The sequence below is a fragment of the Ursus maritimus genome, unplaced genomic scaffold, assembly GCF_017311325.1.
Source record: "Ursus maritimus isolate PB19 unplaced genomic scaffold, ASM1731132v1 scaffold_1, whole genome shotgun sequence".
Lineage (NCBI taxonomy): Eukaryota > Metazoa > Chordata > Mammalia > Carnivora > Ursidae > Ursus > Ursus maritimus.
Window position 1 is genome coordinate 62,704,747 of NW_024423343.1, and position 24,768 is coordinate 62,729,514.

General features: G+C 38.2%; 1 protein-coding gene across 1 annotated transcript in view; it reads right to left on the minus strand.

The window, feature by feature from the left end:
• B3GALT1 (beta-1,3-galactosyltransferase 1) overlaps positions 1–11,054 on the minus strand; it is a 515,592-nt gene extending 504,538 nt beyond the window's left edge. The window contains exon 1 of the mRNA XM_040644261.1: positions 10,932–11,054. The gene's annotated coding sequence lies outside the window, so the exon portion shown is untranslated. The remainder of the gene's footprint in view (positions 1–10,931) is intronic.
• Positions 11,055–24,768: the final 13,714 nt, after the last annotated feature.

Consider the following 24,768-nt stretch of genomic DNA (forward strand, 5'->3'; position numbering starts at 1 on the left):
AATCACCTGTGTTCCCACCATTGCATAGCACATTGATAATTCCCGTGCTGTCACGTGTAGGCTTTACATAGCTATAGCAGGACTAAGATGTAATTTTGTACCATGTTTTCCCCAAGAAACATTATAGCATATGCATTTCATTTTATTATAATTCTCATATCCACTTTTAATTGTTGTATGTTATCCTCAACTGTACATGCCTACATGTATTATTGGCCATTTGAGTTGCTTCTGATTTTATATTTTACATAATACATTCATCAACATCTTCAAACATAAGACCTTTTCCATATTTTGTACTATTTCCTTAGGACAGATTCCCAGAAGGAATATTAATGGATCAGACAGTATGAATATTTTGTAGATTTTTTCCCCAATATGCTGCCAAATTGCTTTTCAAAAGGGCTGTGCCAATTTTAACTGCAACGAACAGTTTCTGAAAGCACCAGATTCACTGCATCCTTGCCAACATGGGACATGATTATTTTTAATATTGTCATTTAGTAGATGAATAGCGAGTGCTCACATTGCTCATATAATTTATTAGTCTAGTAGGCCAGAGGATACGGAAAGAGAATGTTTGAAATTAAGGAACAATTTGACAAAATCTCCCCATTTTAGTAGCTATCTTTGTGGTCAAGATGGTTAAGCAGATGCTGGAAGATCACCAAACAAGATTAGTTCACAATAAATTGCATACCTATAAAGCATGCTGATAGAGAAGTGTAAACCTGGGCAGGAGTCTCCAGGGAGCTACCATGAATTGAAGTCTTTGGTCCAGTCTAATTCAGCATTATTACTCATGCAACCGAAGACAAGAAAAGCAAGGTAATCACACGTGAAAACAAATACACATGCATTTTCAAAGTAAACAAATACACATATATCTGAAGCCAGTGATTCCACGTCTAGGTCCTACAGATTCTACACATGGGAAATAATGTATACAAGATGACTGATGACAGCATTGGTTGTTAGCCAGAATATTTGAAAAAAAATGAAACTGTTCATCAGGATGGGGCTGTTTAATAATAAATTAAATGTAATACCATGGAGCTTAAAAATTAATTAGAGGAAACTTTATGTATCTACTTTGACAGTTCCCCAAGACTGTTGAGTTTAAAAAGTAGGTATATAAAGCAAAGTATGTATATAAAGTGTTACCATTTATATAAAAATTGAGAAAAGGAAAGAAAGTTTAAAAGTTTAGTGTTTGCACGTGCTTGGCAATCTCTGAAAAGATACTAAGAAACAAGTAAGAGTGGTTACCTATTTGGGGGCCATGAGGACTGAGTGTAGAGGACAAGGAGAGGGGAGAGAGAATCCTTACTGTGTATTTTTTGAACCATGTGTATATTATCCACTTGGAAATTACATACATTAATTTAACGAAAGAAAATAATTACAACAAAATTGGCCCTTTCCTACACCCTGGAATGGAACTAGCTATCAGATCGCATATCTCCACGAACCACAGGAAGGTGATGGCTATTAGAGGGAACCAATGATCAACTAATTTTTTTTCCTCTTCTGTTCTTTTCTAATTATGCATTGTTTGTTCAAGCATAATTCATGAGATCATCAAAATCATTTTGATTTTGATAGAGTTCAGCCAATATGCCAGAGTAAACTGCTACTCAAAAATCTATTATAATAACAGCACACTTATACTTTTAGGAAAATTCCACCCATTGCTATATCTAGCCCCCTTTGTTCCTTAGCATGTATAATTTCTGAGCTGTAGGTATGAACCAAGAAGAAAAAAAAAATTCAAACATTCAGCTACATTTGCTTTCTGGTTTATAAGGAAGCATGGTTTTCTGTCTTATGATAATGAAATTTAACAGAATACTTAATTGTACTTAATAAGTTGCTGGACCAGACAATAATTTATCTTCTTAAGATATAATAGCTCGTATTGTCTCAATCTAAGCATGAGTTAATGAGTATTAGCAGGGTAACTGATGAGATAACACACACATATCAATACATGTAATCATTTTTATTATTTTTTAACTTGTCATGCCAATAAAAATTCTTCATTTGAACCATAAAATGCAAATACATTTCCATTTCTATTATATTGAGATAAAGATTTGAAAAGCAAAGTCCAAAATGACTCCTGACTTTCAAAGTAGGAAACTTAGCCAAACTTTGCTTACAGTAACTTACAATGTAGAAAAAAAGAACATTGTACAATTAGCTCCTTTCCTTTCAGAATTAAGTGTATCAGTCCAAAGTTTTGCCTCCAACATAGTTGTCTGGAAGCCCAAAACCAATAGAATTTCTCTAATTATTCTTTTGTTTGTTTTAGTATAGATTTTTATGTGATTATTACAGCAGTGCCTGCTCCTGGCAAAAAAATATTTTTCTATAACTTAAAAGTAAAATTCCCATAATCCCAGTATCCCCCAAAACAAATGTTAATATCTTATTCTAGTTTTTTATATATGTAAACATCAGTTCTTCTTGCATAATAAATTTTGTATTCTGTGTTTTTCACTATTATTCCGTCAACATTTTCTGAATCAACCTTTCAAAATCATGATTTAATGGTATATACCATAATTTAATCATTCTTCTATTATTGGCCAAATAAATTATTTTTACTATCAATCTACTACAAACGGCATTTAAATGACACTGTGTGTATTTCTATTTAATTCATGGAATTAATTCCTAGAAGTGGTGTTACTGAAACAAAGGGAACATTTTTAAGGCTTTTGATACACGCAGTGGAAAGCTGTTGTTTTTTTATCTGCCCAGTATCCTTTTTCCCTTCTGCTGGTAACAGAGCCTTGATTTTCCTTTGAACGTGCTCTTGATAGGACTGCCCAATAATTCACTGACTAAACTGTGGGGATGAAACCTGAGCTAGGTCATACTTCTCATTCCAGGAATTTGGTTCTGGAGCAAACTGACACATGGGCAGAAAAGGACTGATGATGATTCATCCCAGTGATGGTACCTGGCAAAGATTTCATCACCTTCTCCCAGTATCTCCGTAGCTATTTCCTCTCCTTTTCTTTTGATTTTGTAAGCTACAAAATACCTTCCTTTGGGGGCACCTGGGTGGCACAGCGGTTAAGCGTCTGCCTTCGGCTCAGGGCGTGATCCTGGCGTTATGGGATCGAGCCCCACATCAGGCTCCTCTGCTATGAGCCTGCTTCTTCCTCTCCCACTCCCCCTGCTTGTGTTCCCTCTCTCGCTGGCTGTCTCTATCTCTGTCGAATAAATAAATAAAATTTAAAAAAAAATACCTTCCTTTGGTGTGGATCTTATTCCTGAAGTTACTCACAGGTAACTTCTGTAGGAGGCATCATAATGCTGTAAACACCAATGAAGAGCCTTACCAGAAATTTAGGAGAATCTGCAGTTTGCCTTCATCTTCATCAACTACATCAAATCCTTTTTAAATAAATCAACCTTCACTTGTAATCTTTGCTACTTTGATGAGCCAAAAAGTACTACCATTTAAAAATTTGTTCCTTTACTTTTTATCATTAAGTTAAAATTTTAGATGCTTATTAGCCTTATCTATTTCTGGGTTTTGTGGATTATTTATTTGTCCCCTTTTCTATTGGTATACTTATGATTTTTCAGTAGCCAATAACAATGCCTATTGCTCCCTAATTATGTTCAAGACACTAGGGAAAATGATGATATATATCCCTCGTTTTCAAGACGTTTTCAGGTAGTGAAGCGAATGGATATAAACTGGGAATCACAATATTTTGAGTTAAGCCCACTAACAGAAGAAAACACTGAAAGCTTTTATAACAGTGAATATGAAACTGTTATTAGCAATTTATGTTGAAAATGTTTCCTTGATTTACTTTTGGCATTTCTGACTTAAAACCAAAATTTGATAAGGTCATATCTTTGTATTTGTCCCACCATATTTGTGTTTATGAAGTCTCTATTTTCTTCTAACTTGATTCAGAGTTTCTTTATATTAACTCTTCCTTCATCTGACATTTATTTTGGAATGCAATACGAGACAGGGAGTGTATATTCTTGACAGATAATTACTCAGTTTCCCCAGAACCACATATTGATCATTTTTTATTTTCCCACAGACTTGTGATTATTGCATATTATACTTTATTCTCACATATCTTAGAGTTTGTGTCTAAGGTTCTCTCACTTTCTTATTATTTGTCTGCATGTTGATATACTAAATTAATTACTGACATTTTTAATATCTTTTAATAGTTGATGGCTCAACTTTGTCTCAAGGCTTTATTCATTTAAACATTTTTTTTTGGCTGTTATAATCTATTTGCTAGTCCAGAGGAACTTTAGAATCTCTGAATTTTGCAATAATCTCTTTGGATCTGAATTTGGATTGTCTAGGCATATGAACGTCTATATATGTGTATGCATGTATGTAATGCTGTCATCGTTTTACTGACACAGAAACTAAAGGAGTGATGGGCTATGGTGGGAACTCATCAGCACCCTGACTGGCATAGACAGATGCAGAGTAGGATCTAGCTATTAGTTCATGTGCTCTAGTCATAAAGCCTATTCGTAGTGCACTGCATACATTTAGTGTAATTTTTCAATAGCATTTCAATAACAACTAATTGTTAACAGCCAAACTCTACATCGGGCAATTGTTTCTGACTGAGTGCTAAGAGCCCTGGGGAAATCACCCACAAATTTTATTGTCCCATGAGGAACTGATTAAGCCCTGATGTCATCTATATACGTCATGAAAATATTTCATAGTCAAAGACCAAACAAAATGCAACTGCAATAACTCAAAACCAAGGGCAGTTTTATAACTACATGAATTATACCATCCCTTCAGTTGCAAATTTGCATTTGAGGACAATGAGGTAGCTCCTCCAACCACTGTGGGAGCTGTTTTCTGATGGAATTTAGCAGGAGGGTTTTCTTATTCTTTTTCTTTTTCTTCTTGAGTCAGAAAAGTAGTAGTTCTTTAAAGTCCCCTCCCTATCCATACACTTTCCCCTTTCTGCCTGCTTTTGTGTTTTGTTTTTGTTTTTGTTTTAAGCTAACTTAAAGCAGTAGCTCTTAAGGGTTTTTGTTTTTGTTTTTGTTTTTAAGATTTTTATTTATTTGACAGAGAGAGAAAAAACGAGAGAGGGAACACAAGCAGGGGGAGTGGGAGAGGGAGAAGCAGGCTTTCCCTGAGCAGGGAGCCCAATGTGGGCTGGATCCCAGGACCCTGGGATCATGACTTGAGCTGAAGGCAGATGCTTAACAACTGAGCCACCCAGGCGTCCCTTAAGCTTTTCTTAACAATTTTTTTCCTTACTATGGAACATTCAAAAATGCAAAAAGCTTGCAAACAATTTTGGTATTTCTTGCAGTCCCTGAAGTTTACCTATTGATTACTTTGAAGCCCACAGACCTTTGGAAATAATAATAATAAATAAAAAATCTTATGTTAGAGACATAAATATTTAAAAGGAATTCTATAGACAAAACAGCTGAATTAAGTACAAGTATTTTACATGCAAACTTACCTCTAGCCCTATAAATCTTGGATGACATCTCTAAATGCATCCCAATTTATCATTTTCTTGATCCCAACATAATATTAATACAATGTAGTATTATGTCAGATATTAAAATACTTAGATATACAAATTGGTAGATGTAGTCATTTCTTCTTAACCTTACTATTTTACAAAATGTAGAACTGTTTAATGGGCAACTGGAATGGAGTTAACACACTTACACATTTAGTAGTTGACAAGCAGTGTTTCTAGATCTGGCTCTACTTTCAACTGACTTTGGGCCATTATCAACTTCCTGGAGTATAGTTCTTCCCTTACACATAGGGAAGGTTGGACTAATTACCTGGAGTCTTCCCAGGTCTAAATATCCGATTCCTACTTAGCTCTCATCCAACATTTTCATAATCAGCTAGCTGACTTTGTGTGTAAGGTATGATAATTGCTAGTTGGTTTACTTGCTTTTTTACAACACTGATTTCCTAAAGTTTTGCATTTGGAGCAGAACAAAGAAAAACCAGGCTAAAAAGGTAAAGGTTTCAGTTGGTAGTAAATACATTCTTGAATCTAAATAAATAAAATATTGAGATAGTATTATCAAAAGACTTTTCCCCATCTCCTAAAACTGGATTTTACAGCAGCAATCTTGAAGATTTTTCTTAAATGATGAAAATCCACTCAAAATGACTGTTAGTATTGTGTTAGTGCTAATATCTTGTCATAATAGAACTTGTGACTAAGTTGGCATTAGTTCATCATATAGCATGGCTTCTTGGGCGTATAATTTCAGCTTTCCTCTAATACGAAAATATTGTTCACAAACCAATTTTTGAAAGTCAAGCTAGATTCTTGATTTTCTTCACATGAGGGTAAAACAACAACAACAACAACAACTAAACAGATCTCTGGAGTTGTAAGCTCAAGACCCTAAAGAAAATAATTACATGGAAAGCACAGAAAGTGAAACTGGAATTATAACTATACACTGTTTTATGCATAATAGAACCTGGGAAATTATCACAATGTTTTATCTGTAATTGCACTGACTGGAAAACCAAATTGATTTTGAATTAAAGTTCAAAGTTATTTTGAAATTTTTGAAGTATTCTGGCTTTCTTTTTTTTTTTATATTAGAGAATTGGATCATGAGTCTTTTTTTCTGATGCATCAACTTTAGGGAAACTTTGACCTCAGATGCTAGGATTTTTGTCAACTTTCACAGAGGTACATGAATATGTCACTCTCGATGTGGAAGAAGCAGAAAATGTCTCATTAAAAGTATGCTTTTGAGTCTTTCCTTACTATTTCTAATTCACTCATCCCCTTTAAATGAGGTTATGTAGATTTGACCTTGGATAGTCACAAATGCCTTTTAAGATGCTGTTAATTTGAAAGAAATTTGTTAAAGGATAATGTTTCCCATTTTAGTTCCTTCGAAAAATATAATTTGATTTTGAAGAATTTTTAAAGGCAGATATTCTGTTATTTCATTGCTTAATCATCTTTGAATCTCCCTCTTACCTTTAACCCTCATCTTAGATATGCTGTTATTGTTCAGAAATATCGCTTCATGAGCGACATGTATTAGATTATCACCATGATTACTTTCCAGTTCTTAGATTAATTTGAGTATATTTGTGTGGGTGTGTGGGTAGGTGTATATTACTTGGAAAGAAAATGAGATGCAAAGAGATGGGGCCATGGGATGGAAATTCAGAAAAAAATAGGTCAGTAGGAGAGATAAATATTCCATATATTTTTTACTTCTTATGTTTTTTGTTTATGATCTATTTCACCCCAATAAAATATAAGCTTCATGAGGGCAAGGGTCTCTGTTTGATTTATTCTCGGATATAGTCAAAGCAACTACAACAGTGTCCTGCACATCACAGAAACACAGTAGAACTTGTTAATTTTACATGAATAAACCAGAATCATAATTAATTAGTAATGGATTACTTAAGAGGATGAACTTTTGCCGTATAAAGTACTTTCGTCATTCAGGATGGGTTGGTGAATTTGTTTCCAATGCAGGGTGGTTACATTCGCCCTGAGAGACTTTCCAGTATATTTGTGTATATGTGTGTATGTATGTGTGAGACAGACAGAGAGATAATGTAATGAATTTCTGATATATTAAACTGGCTGAGATTTTCCATTCCCCTAAATGTGTTAGTTTTCAATTAAAAACTGATTTTGTCATTACTTAAATGAAAACAAATGATCATTAATAAAATTAAATAAACCTCGCTACCTTACTAATAATGTAGAAACTCTAATCATGGCTATTTGACAAATTAAATGTTTATTTAATAAGATCATGATATTTTTGCACTGTTTATAGTAAATGTGATCTTTTTAGAAAAGCTATGCAGTGTTGAAATTAAAATCTGGTATAGGTCCAAAAGTGAATTTAGTGGCCTAGAGACTTGACAATTTGACATTTACTAAAATCCATGTAGAAAATATGGCAGCCTGAGCTCATGGGCTGCCCTGCAGCAAAACAAGTCAAAACTGAAGTGAATTTGCAGAACTGGCAGAACTTGAATTGCCTGTATAAACTAAGTGGCTAGCGCTATCTATTACCTCCTTTAAGCTTGTGCTCCTCCACCACACACACATCCTGCATCATATCTGCTTTCAGTCAGAGACCTTATTGTTTTATCCTAATATTTATGTTCTTTGGGGCACCTAGCTGGCTTAGTCCTTAAGCATCTGCCATCCACTCAGGTCATGATCCCTGGGTCCTGGGATCCAGCCCCATGTCGGGCTCCTTGCTCATCGGGAAGCCTGCTTCTCCCTTCTCCACTCCCCCTGCTTGTGCTCCCTCTCTCTCTGTTGAATAAATAAATAAAACATTTTTTTAAAAAATTATGTTCTTTGATGCATTTCTCTACATTTGATTATATTCTGCTCATGGTTTTAAAAATGTTTTTATTTGGGAGAAAAAAAAAAAAACAAAAACCTCCCCAAGTAAAAGTTCCCCTGGTTAAAAATACTCATACACTCCTTAAAATGAGTACAAAAGCTCTGTTTCTGTTTAAAGACTCGAAGCTTACCCCAATACATAATACAGTGGATTTACAAGCTATTATTTTACAGCAATGTGAAAAACTGCCTTCTTAGCTAAGTAGTTAAAATTTTCCTTAAAAGTTCCACTTTTTAATACTGATAGCTTGATTTTAATTTAATCTTATTTTTAAAGTATTGATTAATTATTCATAACACATTTTAATCCTACTTCCCCCATATCAACCCATGGGGGAAAACTGTTTTACCAACTCATAGCATTGCATAAATGGAACACAAAACTAAAACCGACTGCTTAATGTGTTTAATAATCTTAGTAAAGTCCTGAACATTACAACGACTAAAATATTGCAACATTAAGTTAATCACCCGGCAGCAGGTAAATTTTCTTTTGAAACATAACAACCACAAGCTATACTCTCTTTAATTATATCAGAAAACTCGACTTTTAAGCCACATGTGATGACTACTAAGGACAAAACATTTACTACCAATTTTCTACTAGCCCAAACGCATCGTGTAAGTGTTCAACTAAAAGAGTATTAAAAATTCCATTTACAGTTCATGAATTAAGTGATGAAAAATGTTCAACCATCCTTGGACACAAAACTAACATCACTGCTAGTTTACCAATAAGTTATTCTTCTGCTACAGAATAATTTACGTTACAAAATTGGGAGAAAATGGAAGCTTTACAATTAAAAACGGGAAAAATGCTGACATTTTGGACAGCTCCCTCCTGGTTTGGGGGGGGTTTGGTTTTTTGGGTTTTTGGGTTTTTTTTCGTACTGGATTTCGATTAGGTGTCTCACTTCCATTTTTTCTGCTTTACCAAATCAGAAAAGAGCCTGACCAAAGTGGTTTCTGCTGTTTGGGTTTGGGTTTTATTTTGTTGTGTTGTGCTGTGTTTGGGGGTGAAAGATTCCTCCACGGAAAGAGATTAAGGAGCTACATAACAGGGAAAGTGCTGTTCTCAGTTCAAGATCCGGCTCCCTGTATTGAGCCATTTATGTGTTTCCAAAGATTCTAGCTGGCAAGCTGGGAGCTGCCCTCTTCACTTCCATTCCCCGCTGCAACCCCATCGCCTCTTTAAAAGACCACAGCCTCTCTCCATCTGCGCCAGAGTGGGAACAGTTCGTTAGTGCTGAGGTATTTCAGGAACTTTCCCTAGCAGAGACTCTTAAGGAGACACAGGCCACATACAAAACAATCGCCAAGAGTAAGTTTGTGCGTCCTGAAGAGGGATGGAGAAACCACTATACTGAGCTACGGAGATTCGGACTTCACCCGGCAGCCCCATCCATTTACAGCAGCGCATAAAATCCGCCTTCTGCAGAAAGGTTTGCAGCGCGCGTCCAACTCCCAATGGCTTTACAGGGAAAATAATTTAATATAAAATAAAAGCAGCGTCGGCACTGGAGGAAGCTGGGTACGTAAACCTGGTTACACTTTGTGGTCAACGTGCTCTAGGTCGGGCCTCCTGGACCCCCGCGGGCCGGAACTTTCTCGGAGAACAGAGCTGCCGGCAGTCCGCAGCTGCCTCCGCGCTGCAGGCAGGGTCCCGAACCCGGAAGGTACCCGGGCCAAGGCTGCCCCGGGAGGCAGTAGCTGCACCTGGACGCACACTCGAGCCCCGCCCCGCTTCGGCCCCGAGGTCTGGTCGCCGACACCCGTGCCCCACGCCGGCGCGGGCCAGGAATGGCCTCTGACAGCCCCTCGAAGCGGGACTCTCTCCACCCCCAAATCTGCGCTCCCGAAAAGTGTAGCGAGCTCCCCTCACGGAGCGTCAGACAAAAAGCCGCCACTCCCCAAGCCTAGTTGCACTCCTCCTTTTCTTCAGCGAGGCGGACTAACCGTTACTTTCCCCTCCCTTCCTCCCCTCTCCTTTCTGAAGTCCCCGGCGCAAAGTGGGACTTTGGGGAGCCTCGGTGAATGCGCCTGTCCCCTGGCGCGCTGGATACACAGCTTCCTCTTTTCATTAAGGCAGTAAAGTTCAATTTGCCCTGCTCTTTACGAGCCACGGTAGGCTTCCCCGTGCTTTCCGTGTGCTCTCCCTCCCGCTGAGCTAGGAGGCAAACCTATTCACTCCATCCCAGCCTGAATCCCTGAAGGACGCCGGTTCACGTCAGAGGGGACCCACCGTGCTCCCTGCGAAGTGCCCCAGCCGCGCGCCCACACACGCTTATACACACACAATGCCATCCCCGTGCTATCAAAGTCTGGCAGCGCCGAGGGGAGAACGCACGAACAGGAGTGGCACCGGCGCGGGCATCAGCCTAGCCGTGCGTCCGGACTCTCTGTCCGGGTCCCAAACACCGTTGTCAGGATGCCCCGGGCACAACAAGCCTCGTAACCCCCAAGACAACACCGGCGGTCCCGGGGGCGCGCGGGCGCCGCCGGGCCGGATCTTACCCGCGGGGCGCGCGGTCTCCCGCCGCTCAGCTGGTCCGCGGGCCACAGGGACGCTGCAGCCGGGGTCCCGGAGATGCTGCCGCTCCGCTGCCGCTGTCCGGCTCCCCCGCGCCAGCATCACTTCTCCGCCGCCTCCGCCTCCTCGTGCTCTTCTCTCGGCCGCCCCTCCCCGGCGGCCGCCAGCAAGACTGGGAGCGCCGGCGGCGCGGCGGGGTGGGCAGCAGCGGAGGCGGCGGCGGCGCCCGCACGAGCTCGCCCAGCTGCACCAGCTCGAGCAGCCGCGGCGGCAGCCGGAGCACCCGAGCCCGGCTGCGCTTCCCCGGCGAAGGCTCTGGCCTCGGCGACTGACAACGCCCGGCAGCCAATCGCTGCCTCGCCCCGCGCAGCGGGGGGAGACCAATCAGAGCGGAAGGCCCAAGGTTTTCCTCCGCCTTTGCTCAGCAGGCTTGTTTCCGGGAGCGGCGGCGTTGCTGCTGGGGTAGGGGATGGGGGAGGCGCGGGAGCCGCGCGGGGTGGGGGACGCCTGGCTCGGGAGCCCTAGGTGCGGCGAGACAGCCGGGCCCGCCGAGGTGGGCCTGGGGGCGTTTTCTGACTGCCAGGAGCCGGCGGTTTGGCTACAAAGGGCGCCCCGGGGTGACTCTGTCCCCAGAGCCTCGGCCCGGCGGTTCAGCGTCTTGGCCGCCCTGTGTAGCGGTCGTGGGTCCCAAGTACGACCGGCGATGTGGAAGAACGGATCCCTGGAGGTGGTCGCCGCCTTGAAGGAATCATGCGAACAGTCACCAGACAGCGCCCCCGTCCTTCTCCCTTTGGCAGCTTTGGTAGCGGAAGAGTGGTACTCCTGAGACTCCGAGCCGCTCCTCGTAGTAATCAGCCCAGAAGTGTGCCTGAGCTCTCAAAGAGGCGCATGGAAGAAATGTTCTCAAAGTTGTAGGTAGAGTGGACCTTCCTTACCTTCCCTCCAAATAAACTCTCCCACCTTCACTCCACTCAGCAAAACAAAACGCCTCCGGAAGCAATGCAGAAAGACAGTTTAAGCAGTCTATTTGGTTTGCTTTTTTTTTTTCCTCCTTTTTCTTTGGAAAATCACTTCTGAATGATACAGTAGGGGTGTGTGTGTGTGACACAAACACCAGATAAGAGATGTCATTTAGATTTAGCAAGGCAAGAAAAAGAAAACGAAGGTGGCAAACTTTTTCCACACCACTCTCTCCCCAAAACTGTAATGATCTTTCTTTGTGAAGCATTTAAGTCTCTTCAGTGCAAATACATCAGAATGGTCCAGGGTTCTAAGCCTATAATCCATGTTGCATTAAATAAATAAATAAATAAATAAATAAATAAATAAATAAATAAATAAACAAACTAAGTTCTACATGAAGACTTTAATAGGTGTGGGTCTTTCCCCAAGTGATCTTTTCTGTTTTCTTCTCTCTTACAAGGTTGTTGTGAAGGTCAAAAACCAAATGCATGAATCAGCTACATGATTGTCTGACAAATAGTTGGAATCAGTATGTATTAGCTAGGCTGCTGCTGTTTCAAATTATATTTTAAGTGATTTTTGGGGGCAATAATCATTCCTTTCTTCATTTACCTTCCTTTTAAGATAACTCCATGCATCCTGTGGTACCTAAAATAAACCCTGCCTAAATTTTATGAGCATTGTAAGGAAAGTTTGATTGCAGAGTAGAGTTGTATATTGCCTTCTTTCAGTATAACAAAAATGTATGCACATGAGCACCATTCTTCCCAGTTTTCTTATGCCCCTTCCCCCCACCTTCAGTCATTTGACCAATCTAGTTTGGGAGCTAGAACATTTCTTCTTAAGGAATGAACTGTACTAAAAGAGGTAGTGATAAGGGTTTTTTTAGGCTAAGACTAGAAATATTACGCATCACTCTGAATTTTTAATCAAGAGAAAGTTTTTACTTGTCATTTAGGTTTTTTTAATAATTATTGTTTATTATTTATTTTTGCTACTATTGTGTGACTTGCAATCAATACCCTTATCTAGTGCATGAGGTGATCAATAATGCAATGGAGTTTAAGTCTGGTAGAAAAAGAAATAAATAAATGTTTAATTCATACTTCATGGGGAAAAGAGTCAATATTTGAAAAAAGTAGAAGTATTAAAACTTAAAATTGGAAAATTATAACATAATGACCATTTAGGTCTCTGATAGAAGATAAGTTAAGAATTATCTTCAAGCAGATCAGTAGGAGAAGAAAGGGAAGAAGAAAGGGGGGGTAAACAGAAGGGAATGAACCATGAGAGACTATGGACTCTGGGAAACAAACTGAGGGCTTCAGAGGGGAGAGGGGTAGGGGAATGGAATAGGCTGGTGATGGGTATGAAGGAGGGCACATATTGCATGGTACACTGGGTGTTATATGCAAGTAACGAATCATGGAACTTTACATCAAAAACTAGGGATGCACTGTATGGTAACTAACATAATATAATAAAAAATATTATTAAAAAAAAGAATTATCTTCAAAAGATTAACCTTGACTAAAGAAGTTAGATATGAAGATGTTATCAAACTCTAGAAACATGGTATGTTACTTAGAAACTCTGAGATGTGCATATACAGATATTTACCTAATTTTTCTAGCCACTTCTCCCTGCCCTAACAAGTATATTATTTTTCAGATATACTATTTTTTCATGTTATCTGGTATTTTGCAAAATTAATCCTGAAAATATGAGTTCTACATACCATATTCCTTAGTGATTGAGATAATGAAATGACTATCTTACAGAAGCAAAAAAGTCAAAATCAACAGCACACATGCAGATATAAAAGTAATATCTCATATCACTTGTGCTATGAATAAGCAGCTCTGAGCAAAACAAACCTGCACAATTAACAACCTCCTAACAGTGAAAAACATGAAATATTTCAAATCAATAAGGAAAAATTAAGAAAATCTTTTTAAAGTTGCTAAAAGAATGCATGCTGATGCTAGCTTATGTATTACTATAAATTTCATGGGATGGGTTGGGTAGATAGTCTAGTATTATTTAATTATGTGATTATTTAATTAGCTAATTATGTTGAATTAAATAACTGATATTTACTTTTTTTTTTTTTTTTTGCCTACTTACACATGTCTGTTTTTCTCCCCATGCAATGAGAGAACTCACTCATCTTGTTAGTGGGTAGTGGGGGAAGAAATTTGTTTGGGCACTCCTTAAATCAATAACCAATTACCTAATCTTGAAAAATACATAATATAATTTTTATTAATAGGTGCTAAAATTTGTATTTATCGATAATAGAAACTGAATACTTCATTGGAGTCAGTTCTGACAAAAGCTAGATCTAGCAGGCAGAAAATTGAATAAAAAGGAAATAAACCAGTCTAGTTCCAGCTCTGGTTATGACTGGGTAATTGCAAGTCACTTAAACTTTCCCAGCATTCCATATCTGTAAAACAAAGATGAACAACAAAATCAACCCTATAGCTGCTTTTCCCAGATGTGAGGATTAATTTATAATTGGAACTGCGAGCCACAGTGTGGCTTGCGGCAAAAAGCCCACCCCAAAAGGTAGAGCACTGGATTTTAATGATGCTACTCCCCTCTCTCCAATGGGGCTGAGTTTGATTCTCGCGATGGCCTAGTCATCATGCATATGGGATACCCACTTCTACAGAGAAACATAATAAGTTCCAAAGAGGTTCTTTTACCAATTTTGTGATACATTGACTATCAGGTACATTCATTTATTTGTTGATGTTGTCCAGCAGAAATGTTTTTCCCATGGTTCTTTCACTATGCCACTTCCAATATGGTTGAAATGTGCACATTTAAAGCCTGGCATCTTAATTTAAATGAAGGACAGCCCATTTCATTTAATATTGGAGGTCAGTTGAGCCTGGGATAAAGCTATTTCCCCAAATAATATGATTAATTAGATAACTTAAACCACATAAAGCCTGTTTTCATATCTGAAATTATGAGACATCAATAACAATGGACATGGTTCATGCTTATGTTAAAAGATTACTATTTAAGTCTTTTGTGTTAGAAGAATGAAGCAAAATCAAGACACAAACCCACCAGAATGGAATTGGATTCTATTTAGTTCATCACAAGTATTTTTTAAAAATATACTTTATACCAGGACCAGCGTGTTCTCTCTCTCTCTCTCTCACACACACACACACACACGCGCGCGCACACACACATAAGTGGAATAAAGTCACTCATGAAAATTTTATAGGAATAGGACTCCAAACCAAGCAAATGTTCACATACCTAACCCAATACTCCTCCCGCCATATCATACCGTTCTCCTGAGATTTGGGAGTTATCAGTAGAAGATGTGTCATTGAAACGAAGAAAATGTAAAAAAGATATTCAAGGATAAAATGTAGACAAATCAACAAGCCTAGGGGACCACTAATAAGAGAAAGTAAGGATTTTCTTTCTCTCTTTTTTTGGGGGGTTGGTGGTGGCAAAATATAATCTGAAATCTAGGAAGACAATAAAAAATAATTTGGTATCACGGAATCCAAGAAAATAAAAGTTTGTTAAAAGACTGAAAGTTCAATGTATCAACTTGACTATAAGTATTGACAAGAGATCATGGATTAATTGAGATCTTTGGTTTCTTTTAAAAGGACAGTTATGATCGGCTGGTTAGAATGAAAACCATTTCATCCACACAGAATGGGGAAGGGGTAATTCAGGTGAATATATTTCTATTACATTAGAAAAAAGTTAATGTGATTTTAAGTTCAGTATTTTGAAATAGAACTAGAGTCCGTCTTCAATTATTATGATTTCGAAGTAGGTTATTTGCTTGAATAAGAGAATCCAACATCTTTTTTTAAATTTAAATTCCATTAGCCAACACATAATAAACCATTAGCTTCAGATGTAGTGTTTAATGATTCACCAGTTGCGTATAACACCCAGTGTTCATCACATCATGTGCCCACCTAATGTCCATCACCCAGTTACCCCATCCCCCCATCCACCTCCCCTCCAGCAACCCTCAGTTTGTTTCCAACCCCTTTTAATAACGAGTTTCCTTTTTCCCTTTTAGCCTTAATCACTAAAAAGCAGCTGCAATTACATTGACCCATCATGCAGTAGAAAAGTGGAAAGGAGACATATGCACGTGTGTATGAACATGGGGTGGGGGGTGGGGGTGGGTGGGAGATGGAGAAGCAATGGGTGAGGGAGGAGCTGGGAAGAATAAGAAGGAGAGAAGGAGTTGAGTTTTCAAGTTATTTGCATAGCAGTTCTCCAGAGCTTCATTAATCAATGTTTCTTTCAGAAGCCACTTAAAGCAAAGGACACTGAAAAATTAATTTTAAAAAATTAATGACTTCTACATTACCACAACAGAATGCTATTTAGGTGCCTAGTATAGTGCTAGGAGCTCAATAAATGTTTGATCAAGGAAAAAATGAATGTAAAAATGTTGCATGGAAATTTTTTTAGGGGGGAGGAGTGGGTTGCTACTAACAGCTGAAACCAACTGGTAACATGTAACAAGGTTCTTGTGATTATGACTAAGTTTACATAAATGAAATCTTAACATGTAATTTTATTTTCCAGGATTTCCCAGGGCTTCTGGTCAGATTACACAATAGAATGTGTCCTCTCCTTACACTGAATCTTCATTTTCCCTTAGCATCCCAGTCCCTCCCGTCAGGCTTTTAACAAATTCTCCAGGTGTTTTAAGGTGATTAGGAAGTGTGCCTGGAGAAGAGGCCTATCTGCTTGGGAGAAAAGTGCTAATAAAAGGTCAAAGCTGAGTTCCTAGGGACTGTGGCTGCTGAAGCTAATAGCATGAATCATCATTAGCTTTTACTGATGCCAAGTCATGCAAGTCTGTGAAGTTCATACAGAAAGAGAAATTTCGATCAATAGGACTTTATGCTACCATGCAGCTTGATAATTACTTTCTAGAAATTAAGTTTGTAAAGCTTTTTTCCTTTCTTAAAAAAATTAGTCTTTGTTCTGAAAGCCTGCCTTAGTCTTTGTAACTATAGTGCAAGATAAACCTAAAGTGTTTTCATACAGCAATCTTTTTTTTTAATGTTGCATTACTATGGAGGTTGGCTGCATGCATACTTTATATTCAGTAACCTTTAGTGTGTATTTAACAGTGGGATAATATCTCATAACAGGATTGATATTTTAAATCCACTTCTCTGAATGTCTGTCTACAATGCTAAGTATTGTAGTATTTCAGTATTTTGTTTGCAGTCTGCTAGTATACTGGCTGTTGACCTGGTGATTTTAGGGGTAGGTACACTATGTTGTTTAGTTGGTAAGTGAAGCATGCAAGCCAGCCCTACTTCTGTTTTACTGCATGTTGATTACACAGAGACAAGTCAGCACAATGGAAAACGTTTTCATTCACAGGGAAAAATATAATAGACTTGCATATCTCAGTGTCAAAGGCTTTATATTAAAATAGCCAAGGAAATATTTTATGACCTCACTATGTCAAGAAATTTTGAGGCTTTATTTTTATTTTTTAAAGATTTTATTTTTTCACTTGAGAGAGAAAGAGAGAGGGAGGGAGAGAACAGAGGGAGAATGAGAGGGAGAAGCAGACTCCCTACTGAGCAGGGAGCCCGATGTGGACTCAATCCCGGGACCAGGATCATGACCTGAGCCAAAGGCAGATGCTTAACCCGTCGGAGCCACCCAGGCATCCCAAGCATTTTTGAGGCTTTATTTTATTTTACTTTTTTATTTTAATGTTTTTTTTATTATATTATGTTAGTCACCATACAGTACATCCCCGGTTTCCGATGTAAAGTTCAATGATTCATTAGTTGCGTATAACACCATGCACCCTACTGATCATTCTAGTTCTTATGTTCCATAGATGAGAGAAATCATATGATAGTTGTCTTTCTCTGCTTGACTTATTTCACTTAGCATTATCTCCTCCAGTGCTGTCCATGTTGTAGCAAATGTTGAGAACTCGTTCTTTCTGATAGCTGAGTAATATTCCATTGTGTATATGGACCACAACTTCTTAATCCAGTCATCTGTTGAAGGGCATCTCGGCTCCTTCCACGATTTAGCTATTGTGGACATTGCTGCTATGAACATTGGGGTGCATATGGCCCTTCTCTTCACTACGTCTGTATCTTTGGGGTAAATACCCAGTAGTGCAATGGCTGGATCATAGGGTAGCTCAATTTTTAACTTTTTAAGGGACCTCCACACTGTTTTCCAGAGTGGCTGTACCAACTTGCATTCCCACCAACAATGTAGGAGGGATCCCCTTTCTCCACATCCTCTCCAACAATTGTTGTTTCTTGCCTTGTCAATTTTTGCCACTCTAACTGGTGTAAGGTGGTATCTCAGTGTGGTTTTGATTTGAATTTCCTTGATGGCTAATGATTTTGAACATTTTTTCATGTGTCTGTTAGCCATTTGTATGTCTTCATTGGAAAAGTGTCTGTTCATATCTTCTGCCCATTTTTTGATTTGTTTATTTGTTTCTCGTGTATTGAGTTTGAGAAGTTCTTTGTAGATCTTGGATACCAGTCCTTTATCTGTAGTGTCATTTGCAAATATCTTCTCCCATTCCGTGGGCTGCCTCTTAGTTTTTCTGACTGTTTCCTTGGGTGTGCAGAAACTTTTAATCTTGATGAAGTCCCATAAATTCATTTTATCTTTTGTTTCTCTTGCCTTTGGGGATGTGTCATGAAAAAGGTTGCTTTGGCCGATGTCGTAGAGGTTGCTGCCTATGTTCTCCTCTAGAATTTTGATGGATTCCTGTCTCACATCGAGGTCTTTCATCCATTTGGAGTTTATTTTTGTGTATGGTGTGAGAGAGTGGTCAAGTTTCATTCTTTTGCATGTAGCTGTCCAATTTTCCCAGCACCATTTATTGAAGAGACTGTCTTTTTCCCACCGGATGTTTTTTCCTGCTTTATCAAATATTAGTTGCCCAAAGAGCCGAGGGTCCATTTCTGGGCTCTCTATTCTGTTCCATTGGTCTATGTGTCTGTTTTTGTGCCAGTACCATGCTGTCTTTGTGATCACAGCTTTGTAGTACAGCTCGAAATCCGGCATTGTGATGCCCCCAGCTTTGTTTTTCCTTTTCAACAGTTCCTTGGAGATTCGGGGCCTTTTCTGTTTCCATACAAATTTAAGGACTGTTTGTTCCAGTTCTTTGAAAAATGTCCTTGGTATTTTGATCGGGATAGCATTGAAAGTGTAGATTGCTCTGGGTAGCATGGACATTTTAACTATGTTAATTCTTCCGATCCATGAGCATGGAATATCTTTCCATCTTTTTATGTCTTCCTCAATGTCTTTCAAGAATGAATTATAGTTTCTAGAATATAGGTCCTTTACGTCTCTGATTAAGTTAATTCCAAGGTAACGTATGGTTTTTGGTGCTATTGTAAATGGGATGGATTCCCTAATTTCTCCTCTTTGGTCTCGTTATTCGTGTATAGAAATGCAACTGATTTCTGAGCATTGATTTTTGTATCCTGCCACGTTACTGAATTGCTCTATAACTTCTAATAGTTTGGGAGTGGCTTCTTTTGGGTTTTCCATATAGAGTATCATGTCATCTGCGAAGAAGGACATTTTGACTTCTTCTTTGCCGATTTGAATACCTTTGATCCCTTTTTGTCGTCTGATTGCTGTTGCAAGGACTTCTAGTACTATGTTGAATAATAGTGGCAAGAGTGGGTATCCTTCTCGTGTTCCTGATCTTAAGGGAAAGGCTTCCAGCTTTTCCCCATTGAGAATAATATTTGCAGTAGGCTTTTCATAGATGGCTTTTATGAGATTGAGAAATGTACCTTCTATTCCTACACTCTGAAGGGTTTTAATCAGGAAAGGATGCTGTATTTTGTCAAATGCTTTTTTGGCATCGATTGAGAGGATCATATGGTTCCTGAGTCTTTTCTTGTTGATATGATGTATCACGCTGATTGATTTGTGAATATTGAACCACGCTTGCATCCCAGGTATGAATCCCACTTGATCATGATGGATAATCCTTTTAATGTACTGTTGGATTCTATTAGCAAGTATCTTGTTGAGGATTTGGCGTCCATATTCATTAGGGAGATCGGTCTGTAATTCTCCTTTTTGAGGGGGTCTTTGCCTGGTTTGGGGATCAAGGTAATATTGGCCTCATAGAATGAGTTTGGTAGCTTTCCTTCTGTTGCTATTTTTTGAAATAGCTTTAGGAGAAGAGGTATTATTTCTTCTTTGAATATTTGGTAGAATTCCCCAGGAAAACTGTCCGGGCCTGGAGTTTTGTTATTTGGAAGGTTGTTTATTGCTCTGTCAATCTCTTCATAATTAATTGGCCTGTTTAAGAAATCAATTTCTTCCGGTTTCAATCTTGGTAGTTTATAGGTTTCCAGGAAGGATTCCATCTCTTCCAGATTGCTTAGTTTATTGGCATATAGCTGTTGATAAAAATTTCTAATACTCCTTCCAATTTCAATGGTGTTCATCGTGACCTCTCCTTTTTCATTCATAATTTTCATAATCTGGGTCCTTTCTCTTTTCTTTTGGATAAGTCTTGCCAGTGGTCTGTCAATTTTATTGATTCTCTCAAAGAACCAGCTTCTAGTCCTGTTGATCTGCTCTACTGTACTTCTCGTTTCTGATTGATTGATTTCAGCTCTAATTTTGGTCAACTGCTTCCTCGTGCGTGAATTAGGCCTGTCCCTCTGTTGCTGTTCCAGCTTCTTGAGGTGAGAAAAAAAAAACTGCATTTTAGATTTTTCTATTCTTTTGAGGCTTGGTTGGATGGCTATGTATTTCCCCCTTAGGACTGCCTTTGCAGTATCCCATAGGTTTTGGACTGTTGTGTTTTCATTCTCGTTGGTCTCCATAAATTGTTTAAGTTGATTTTTGATTTCCTGGTTTATCGAGTCATTCCTGAGCAGGATGGTTCTTAGTCCAAGTGTTTGAGTTTCTTCCAAATTTTTCCTTGTGGTTGAGTTCCAATTTCAGAGCGTTGTGGTCTGAGAATATGCAGGGGATAATTTCAGTCTTTTGGTATCGGTTGAGACCTGTTTTGTGTCCCAGAACATGATCTGTTCTTGAGAATGTTCCATGGGCATTAGAATAGAATGAGTATTCTTTGGTTCTGGGGTGTAGTGTTCTATATATATCTATGAGGTCCAACTCGTCAAGTATGGCAAGAAACAGGGAGGAGAAGAAAGGAAAGAAGAAAGTGGGTGTAAACAGATGGGGGGATGAACCATGAGAGACTATGGACTCTGGGAAACAAACTGAGGGCTTCATGGCGGGGGTGGGAGTGGTGGGGGGTATGGGATAGGCTGGTGATGGGTATTAAGGAGGACACGTATTGCATGGTGCACTGGGTGTTATACGCAAGTAATGAATCACGGAACTTTACATCAAAAACTAGGGATGTACTGTATGGTGACTAACATAATATAATAAAAAATATTATTATTAAAAAATAATAAAAAATAAAAAGAAACGGAGTTGAGAGCATGTGTTTATGTGCTTAACGCCACAGAATGTAAGTTACTTTGCATGTAGACACAGTCATGCCCATTTGCCTTTAGCTGCAGAAAGCACTTTTACATGTGATCAGAGAAAGAAAGTAGAAGTAAATTTTTTAAGTGATTAAAAAAAAAAACCCTGATTTCCTTATTAGCATTCATTTAATCATGAAGTGAAACTCTGGTTTCACATTTCAACATTTTCTTAAAATCTAGCTTACAAGTGTATTAGAAATCTTATAGTCTAGATTTTTATGTCCCAGGCTTGCAATCCTTTCTAAAATACTTACAGCTCTATTCCTCTATAGATGATTTTTCTCAACCCAAAAAACGTGCATTCTTAACAGTTTATGTGAATGCCTCTGGAAAAAAAAAACTCATTTAATTTTAAAAACTTATAATAATAATAATGGCTTCTGTTTTTGGATCCTTCAGTGCTTTGATTGAGATTTTATGTGTATACTCTGTAGTCACTTTTTCTTCCTTATATTCACCTCGGTTAGACCTATGTACTACTTGACTTGAGGACTTCACTCTTAGAGAAACAATTCTGATTATGTATCAAGCACTTTTTAAATATTTATAACAGGGACATTGCAAAACATGGCTGCACAGGGTAAGATAAGTCAGATTCCCAACATGATACATTTGTAACATCTCTATTAGACTTTAGGTACACTAGAAGTATGTTATATTAGATTCAATGCTGATATGTCTAAGAAAGATAGATGACAACATATTTGCTTTGCTTGTATTTAACTATCTCCCCCACTGCCTCCTGGGTGGTCAACTCTCATAAAGCCACTGACTTGTGATTTTTAAGTCTGTAGTATAAATCTCCCTGAATAAATCCAGTGCTAAACCACATGCCATCCTAAACCCTTCTAACAGCACCCCAGGGTTACATCCTCTGAGCAAGTATACCAAAGATACTGTAACAGGACAACCCATTAGATGCTATGTAAAGTCTCAAGCAGTTGTAGCAACTTGGAAATCCCTTAACAGAACATTTAAATCAAGTACTTTAATGTAACTAATTAGTGTCTTTTTAGACTGAAAAAATTGTTATATCTGAGAATTAAACAGGAGACCCTGGAATCTAAAAGCAACAGATCGAATTTGAGCTGGAAGATAATTTCCAACAGCTGGTATTGGCACTAGACCATAGATCCTTTTTGTTGGGCTTTAGCCTCTGGGAGAGAACATCATGATTTTCTGAAGATTAATAGGATAATTGCATGAAACACAGTTTTAGATCAACTAAAAGAAGAAAAGAAAGGCCAAAAAAAATGTGTAAGTACAATTCTTTGCTTGACTTTAAATGAAAAGCTAATGAAAAATAACCACAAAGTCATTAATCTGTTATGTCTATATTCACTGGAAGTGAGTGGCTAGTATACAATGATATAAACACAAATAGATTTTTATGGGGTTTTCTGGACATTAAGTAATAGTGGTACAACAAGACAAATGCTAGTTTTGGTGATCAAAGGAAAATGTGTTTAACAAAAGCACAGTTTAGATCATTTTGGAAAACGCAACCACAAAACCTCAACCACCCCACACACATTTTCATTTATATCAAGTGGGTAATGGCAGGGAAGTTTAAAGTGTTTTACTTCCTAAGAAATAGAATGAAGGAATTAAGAATGGGGATTTTAGAGACCCAACAACTAACAGTGAGTTGAAATTCTAGGTCTGCCTCTTATGAGATGTGTGATCTAGGCAAGTTACTCACACCCCTGTGCCTTAGTTTCCTCACTTGTGTAAAATAAGGATAATAGTAATATCTAGTTCTTAGAGGGACTTTGAAATTTAAGTGAGATAATAGATTCTGAGTGCTTAGTTTAGTATCTAGAAGATAACTGATCAATATATATTAGTTATATAGATAATTGTCATTATTAATCAGATCCCTAACATGATAAATTTGTAACATCTTTATTATTATCAAAGCAGCATTATTATCATAAAATTGAGAACTGTTATCAAAAAGTTGACTTGCCTCAACTTCCATCCATTCTTTCAAAGATCTATCTAGTCATAGTTTTTGCTCATGCTTTTCCCACTAATGCAATTATGTTTCTTCATTGCATGTGAATTTCAAGAGCCATTTCAATTTCTTTCTTTTTTTCTTTTTCTTCTGGGAAGTCTTTCCTAAAGTATTTGTTAGGATAGCTATCCTGCAACAGATAAACCTCAATATATCAATGGCTTACTATAATGGAAATTTATTTCTCACTCATTCTCATTCTATTAGTATAGGGAAGAGGAGAAATAAAGGGATTTGCTCCACCCAGTCATTCAATGTCTTTCATCTTCAACACATAGTTTTCAATGCTACGTGTGATTCTGGGAATCAACATACAGATGAAAGATGAAATATGAAACAGGAAGGATTACTCAGGTGTAGCACCTGCCATTTCTATAGACATTTTATTTGCCAAAGTTCAATGCCATGGCCACATCAATTGCAAGGGAGTCTGGGAATGGCAATCTAACTGTGGAAATCTAACTTTTTCCCAGAGGAAAAAGAAATGCTTTTAGTAAACAGCTCATGAGTTTCTACCACAAGTTGCCCTTTTTTAGTTTTACTCAATCCTCACTATGATCAGAAAGATAAACTAATTCCCAACCAGATACTGCATCTGGCTCAAAACCAAGATATATATGGTTTTCTTATAAACTACAAACTAAAAGACTAGTTATCTACCATCCCCAACCCCAGTGAACAATGGCACACTTAAAAACTACCTTCTTAGAAATGAGAATAATGGGAGATACTGAGGGGACACTGGTTGATAGCAATCAAGAAAACTTTCTTGTAGGCTTTGTGAAGGCCCACATATAACAATGGCTAAAATCCCAAAACCAACAGCTGGTGAGAACGTGGTACAACTCAAACTCTCATTCGTTACTCATGGGAATATGGAATGGTTCAACCACTTTGGAAGACAGTTTGGCAAGTTTCTTAGAAAGATAAACATTGCTACACCATCAACAATTACATTCCTTGGAATCTACCCAACCAATTTGAAAAGTTATGCTCACACAACATGTTTATGCCTACATACAAATGTTGATAGTAACTTTATTTATAATCTCAAAAATTGAAAGCAACCAAGATGTCCCTCAGTAGATGAGTGAATAAGCAAACTATAGTAATTCATATAATGGAATATTATTCAGAGAGGAAAAGTAAAGTAATGAGCTCTCAAGATACACAAAGACATGGGTGAATCTTCAATGTATAATGCCAAGTAAAAGAAGCCAGTCTGCAAAGGTTAAAATACTGTGTTATTCCATTTGTATGATATTCTAGAAAAGACAAAATGATGGAAGT